Below are 6,895 nucleotides of genomic sequence, written 5' to 3'. Positions count from 1 at the left end.
CACACACACACACACACACACACACACACAGATGCATCTTAATTTCCTTTTCTGTGTTCTCCTCATATCTCTTGTCAATTTTTGTATTAAGAACTTGATAATTTTCTTCTCAATTATGAGGAGTGCTTGAAATAATAAGGATATCAAAACTCTAAGTTGCAAACATTTTTCTGTTTGTCATTAATCTTTTTTTTTTTTTTGAAGTGAACATAACCTCAAGATTTTATTGTCTTCATAGTAAAACAAGAGGTGAAACTTGGAATTGGATCACTTGGCCCTCTGTTTTCTTATCTCCTCCCAGTTCAAAATGCTTACATCTCTCTTAGATCTGCAGTTGGGCTCAACACATTCAAGCCTGAGCACAATATTCTTTATAGTTTTAGCCTTTTTCTGGAAAACTGGCTTAGTCTGCCTACCATAATAATTCAGCTTCCTGTCATAAATCCACCTTCCCTGGGCATATAGAAAATCCTTACCTTTTTGTGTATGGTGCCACTTTGTGGGGTTGGTGCTTGCCATATGTCTTACAAAAGTCCAGCAAGTTTTAGGAACATTTACCATGTTGGTTGGGACACTATCATCATGGAAAGAAAGCTCATCTACTTTTTCACTCTGTATATAGTGTTTCATTATGCAAATTTTTTAGTTTTTAATTTTGATGCAGTTAAATTTGTCAAGTCGTTCCTCTGTTGTTTCTAGATTTTGAATCAGAGGAAAATTTTATCTGCCCTTGCTTTATAAAGGAATGCATTCATGTTTTTTCCTCCTATGTAGTTTCTTATTCTGATCCACTTAATATTCATACAGGTGTACAGTGTGAAGAACAGATTCAGTTTTATCTTTTTCCATATGGCTCCTCAGTCGGCACAGCACTGTTTTATTAAAATCTATTTTAGACCTTTACTTCTGGATGGAATGGACTGGCTTGTGTCTCAATAAGACAAAAACAGTAGAATAAAAATGATAATAATATATGGAAACACAAGAGGAAGGAGATATGGGGATATAGGTATATGTATAGCTGATTCACTTCGTTATACAGCAGAAACTAATAAACCATTGTAAAGCAATTACACTCCAATAAAGATGTTTAAAAAAATAATATACAAAATGAATTGTTTAGTGGTATTTCATGTCCTTCAGGACTTGAGAGCCCCAGTTACTGGAGAGCAGGGAAATGCATTGAAATGAACCAAATATTTGCTGTTGTCCTTATCTTCAAGGAGTTTGATGTATAAGTGCCCAAGGCTGAGAGGCTGAGAAGCCAAGCGTAAAGCAGACTAAGAGACTGAGATGATCTTGAGTTCACAATTTAATGAATTTTGACAAATGTGTCCTGTCTTGTAACTAACACTCAAACAAGATATAGAATATTTCATCACCCTAGAAAATTCCTTTGTGCTTCTTTCCAGCCAGTACTCTGCAGAAGCAACTCCTGTTATGATTTCTTTCACCATAGATTAGTTTTGCCTGTTCTTAAACTTCTTCTAATGGAGTCCTAGGACATATACTCATTTATGTCTTTCTTAGTTTATTAAACATAATGTTTTTGCTATTCATCCATGGTGTTTTGTATCAGTATCTGTTTGGGTTTTAGATTGGCTAGTTTACTTTTGAGGAATGTAGCTCTATTCTAAACTATAATCCAGTTGCTTGGGTCATTGGATACCTTGTATCCCTGACTTACTTATTCACCTTCCCTCTGGGGTTAGATTTTTCTGTTCTTTGTACCTCCACTGAATCTTATATATACTTCTCCTGTGATACCTATACTCTTTGTAGGCAGAGACTTAGCACAGTTTGATTACAGAGTAGGTAGCCAGCATATGAAAGACTTGACCAGGATTCTGCTTTTAATGGACCAATCATGTACAACTGTAGCACTGCCACTCCACAGTTTGTCGCCTTTGAGCCAACTGTCTTCCCTTGCCTTGGACAAACCCTCAAATTTGTTGTCTTGGCTTGATCTTTTAGTTAATTAGCCAATATTGTAAGTGGCAAGCTAAGCACTGAGTCAGGTAAATAAAAATGCAGACTGACTAGCATACTACCTGGCATGCATTAGTTGCTCAGTCAGGTGGAGAGAAAGTAGAGGGAACTCAAGCTCAGTACTTTTGGGGCCAATCATTGAAGCTGCAGAGTTCCCACTATGTCCTGTAGCTGAGCCTGGTCAAGCTATAAAACTATTTTTACTGTGTCATAAGTACAGCAGATACGTTTTCCTTTACTTGTGTTTCTCGCGTACACATTTTTTCATGCTATTTGTATATTCTGTCTCCATCAGAGAGGAAGTACCTTGTACAAGGACCTATGTTGTCAGTACTTTCACTTGCCATAGGACCGAGCTACAGTTTCATACACGTGGAACATTCAAACATGTAGAGAAAGAGGTGGTAATGAGTACAGAATGGAGAAATTAGATCCAGTCCCTGAGGTGCTTGATAACATACAATGTCACATAAAAGTTTATAAAAACCACCACTCTAAATAGCACAGCAAAAGGAACAAAGAAATAAAAATCAAAGAGAACATCTGGACCAAAAGTGAGAGGAAGCAACAGAAGAGAAACTTAGCCATAAGAATGTTGTATAACTGAATTGCCAAACTGAAGGGAAAGGTTTAGAAAAATATGATAGGCTCCACTTACAGGGAACTCGGTTTTCTTAGCAAATGGATTCGGTAATTGGAATTTTTGTTCCTTCTTTTCCTCTGGGACTGTGTGGATGAGAGTTCATTAATGTGGTAAGATTGTGCAGTATCTTTGAAAATGGTAACTTGTTAATAAAGACCCAAATTGCACTATATCTGTGTAATTTGGGTGATGATATGGGAATGGGTAAAGAAGACCCAAACCTACCAGATCTGTTCCCTCTGAGATTTCAGGGCCCAGACTTAAGATTATATAACTGGAGAAGAAATAAAATGGAGGAAGACAAATGCTACAGATTTATAACAGATGATTGTAAGCCTAATTGTATAGCTTTGTGCATAAACCTTACCTGTTAGGCTACCTGTTAACAACTTTCAAATTTGCATACTCAAGATGAGTTGTGCAGTCTCTGAGTCTCCATCCACTTCATTATTTTTTCTTCTCTCGCATGTTTTCATGAGTTGTTCAAGGAATTATTGCTGAGTAATAAACCATCCCAAACTTAGTGTAAAACCACTGTTTTGTAATGCTTATAAATTCGGTGGGTCAGACATTCAGACAAGACACTGCAGGGATGGTTTGTCGATGTTCTATGATATATATCAAGCTTCATATTGCTGGGGGTGAGTGAAACAGTGTGGGACAAATATCTGGAGGCTCTGTTCCTCACGTATCCGATGTCTGGGCTGGGGTGACTCAAAGCAGGGCTCATCTGGGACTGTCTCTAGAGCCCCTCTCAGCATTGTGGCTGTGTTCTGAGTTGGATAGTGTTGAGACCAAGCATTCCAAGAGAGCCAAGCAGAAGTTCTCTGGTCTTATAGCCCAACCCCACAAGTCTCATGAATTCACTTTTCCCGTACTTTATCTTCAGAGCAGCCCTAAGGACCCCACGATTCTAGGGGAGGGAGAGGACATAGAATACACCTCTAGATGGGAGAGGTGTCAAAGAATTTGCATCCATTAAAAAAAAATGGCCACCACATCTGTACATTAAAAAACAAACAAGAGATGGTATTTTTATCAAGTAACACTTTCCAGACTTGCTCAGGAGAAAGCTTATGTGTTTGTTTCTGGCCCTTTGGCTATTAATAGCAATAAGCCCTGGCTAATAGGGCTCTAGGTTAGATTCTGCCAATGAGACATTTGCATGATATTTGGAAGTGGGGAAAGAGGTCACTTTTATTAGCAGGCAACAGTGGGCACATGGCAGATCTCTGCTTCAATGCGACAGTCAGCTGAGTTCATTAGTGGCAATTTCCTTAACCGTCTACCGTATCCTAATTTCCTAAAACCCAGCAGTCTTTTCCTGTGTCTTTCCCCCGCAGCCTTTCTGTCAGGTCTGTAAGCACTAACTCCCTGTATTAAGTTCCTTTTGTGAAATGCCTGGAGAAATTCCCCTGATTTTACAACTGACTCTTTTTCATGATAAAATTTATTTACATACTTAAATTTAATTGGATCAGGGAATTCTTTCGCAGGTATCAGTTTCTAGTGGTCATGCATATTCCATTTGGGGATTGACAAAAATTATCTTTATTATATGGTAATAGCTCATTTTATTTACTCAGTTAATTTATATTGAAGGTCTTCAAATAATTTATATAGTTAGGAAAATAATTTTTGCAATCTAGTTATTAATTTGAGCCTGAGATAATTTTTAGTAAGAAAAGAAGAAAATATTCTGACAAAACTCCACTTTGGGATAAAATGCCATGAATACAAAGAAAACCTAAATAATAAACCCCTAAGGGATATGATCTATATGGAATAAACTAGACTAGTACTCATAGAATTGATATTTTAAAAGACATTTGGGATAGTAAAGAAGAAAATGTGTTGTAATTTAGCTTATTTTGTCCATTTTTCGAGTTCTGTCCCAGTTGAATTTTTATCAGAAGGTATATCTGTATTACACTTAGGGGCATGCATATCTATGCAACTTCTCATCTATGTCTACGGAACAGAAAGTGGTAATGAGATGTCTTATGTATATATATATATTGAATGTGATATAATATACAAGGACACTACTAATTCTGTGGAAGTCAAAGGTAGAAACAACATTGTCTTTACTCCTCAAGATCATATTATTCCTTTAATTACAAAGAAAATAAGAACAGGTTTTAAAAAGGTTATAGTCAAGCTTGAATTTAACTGAAAGTTGGGTAGTGCAAAAAATAATTTGGGGAAAAATTTCCGTGACTTCTGAATACTTGAAGGAAATTAGAAAAAGCAATACATTATTCTGTATCCTCTTTATATCTAGACGGTCAGAGGGTCAGACTGTTAAAAAAAAAATTTTTTTTTAACTTGGGGTTTGCCAGGCAAATAACCCTTTGTTAGTTGAGATAGTTTTAGCTAAATTTAGGAATCCAACTTTGATAAATATTATGCCTTTTCACTTTGCACTAAACCCTTTGCACTTTGATGTCAGCTTATTGACAAATCTGCACCCAGTGCCTAGAGAGAGAGAGTGTGCATGTGTGTGTGCACCCATGCATGTGCATGAGTGATACCTGTTAGTGTGTTGACTGTGCTGCATCACCTTCTTCACTGGTGAGAACACAGGGTTGATTATTGGATTGTGAGTCACCTGTACCACTTGGAAGCTCTTTGCTCCTTGACCACATCATAATCCTTACTAATTACCTTACTAATCAAGGTTTTTGATCACTGAGGGAATTGAACAAAGATTGTTAAAGGATGGGAAAATTCTACATTGCTCAAAAACAAATTCTGAATTCATGCGTGTGGACTGGTGGAATGATAGTTGCCTTATAGGACAATATTATCAAATGTAATTTCCTGGAGCAATATGTCTATATCTGATGATATTCTCTCATACGTTCTGGGTAAAATATGATTTACATGCATCTGTGGAGCCTTCAAGGAACTTGGATATAGATTTATAAAGAGAGACATATAATTTAAGCAAATGAACATAATAAAGAGTTATAGGGGTCCTGATGAGTCTCCATAAAGTAGATTGGGGGCACAAAGCAAGGACTACTGTGGCTGTAGATTCAGGAAAGTATTAGGCAGAGGAAAGAATACAAAATATACTGTGAAAATCAATAAGCTTTCAGGGTGATATAGGGGAAAAGGGAACTGTCCTCGGAGGGAACAACATTCGTAAGGATGCAGGGCCGTTTGGAAAAACTAGCAGCTTGTTTCACATTGAATATATAGAGCAAGCAGGTTCTGGGAGAAGAAGCTCCAGTGAAAAGAAGGGGCCCAGAAAAAAGGCCAGATGTGGAACAGCTGTCTGCTTGTCTCAGAGTTTCACTTGGTATAGAAAGGAGAGTCAAAAAGGATTTGAATCATCATCATATTGCAATGTCGTGTTTTAGCTAAGATCACTCTGGCAGCATTATGGAGAATGTGTTAGAAGTTTATTGAGGAACAACTTGAGAAAACTTTAATGTAGCTTACATAAATGAGGTTAAAAAAAAAAAAAGTCTTCTTAAAAGCTGAATGTGGGTGGGGCTACCTTCAGGACTCCTCTAACACTTTTCACCTTTCATTGTATGTGTGTTTTGTGGAGGGAGGGGTATATGTGTCCACAGAGAAACTGCATCCAGCATAGTGCAATATCTGTAGCTATTTCTCTCTAAATGTAAGTTCATAATTCAGAACTTACATCTGCCTCCTACTACATAGGGTAAACTAGTGTGATGAGAACAGAGGAAGTAGGAAAAGGAAGTATTTAAAACTAAAGCCAAGGCTGGGATAGTAAAACATGAGTTACACAAGCACAATGATGCCCAATTTTGACCATTTCTCAAAGACAGAAAAGGGGTAGATAGAATGTTGATGGATGAAGGTTACCAAAAGACTCTATGTACAAAGAGATCAATACATGAAGTAGGATCAGAGAAAAATCCACAGCTAAGAAAGAAGAGCCCAGTGTAAGGATGCTTGCTGAGGTAGGTCAATCTAACTTAATTGGTGATGCCTTGAAGAAAGATAGTTTTTAAACAATCATCAGGAAAGACAGGAGATTTTTTTAAAAAGAAGAGATAATTAGAAATATATTATGCTTCCCAACCTAAGTGTCCATCGACAGATGAATGGATAAAGAAGATGTGGCACATATATACAATGTAATATTACTCAGCCATAAAGAGAAACAAAACTGAGTTATTTGTAGTGAGGTGCATGGACCTAGAGTCTGTCATACAGAGTGAAGTAAGTCAGAAAGAGAAAAACAAATACTGTATGCTAACACATATATATGGAGTCTTA

The 6,895-nt window shown here is 37.0% G+C and overlaps 1 pseudogene; it reads right to left on the bottom strand.

The window, feature by feature from the left end:
• Positions 1-232: 232 nt before the first annotated feature.
• LOC103071563 (60S ribosomal protein L36a-like pseudogene) lies at positions 233-561 on the bottom strand (annotated as a pseudogene).
• Between the last annotated feature and the right edge of the window lie 6,334 nt (positions 562-6,895).

The sequence above is a fragment of the Lipotes vexillifer genome, unplaced genomic scaffold (genome assembly GCF_000442215.2).
Source record: "Lipotes vexillifer unplaced genomic scaffold, Lipotes_vexillifer_v1.1 scaffold317, whole genome shotgun sequence".
NCBI lineage: Eukaryota > Metazoa > Chordata > Mammalia > Artiodactyla > Lipotidae > Lipotes > Lipotes vexillifer.
This window is presented reverse-complemented; position numbering and strand designations above follow the sequence as displayed.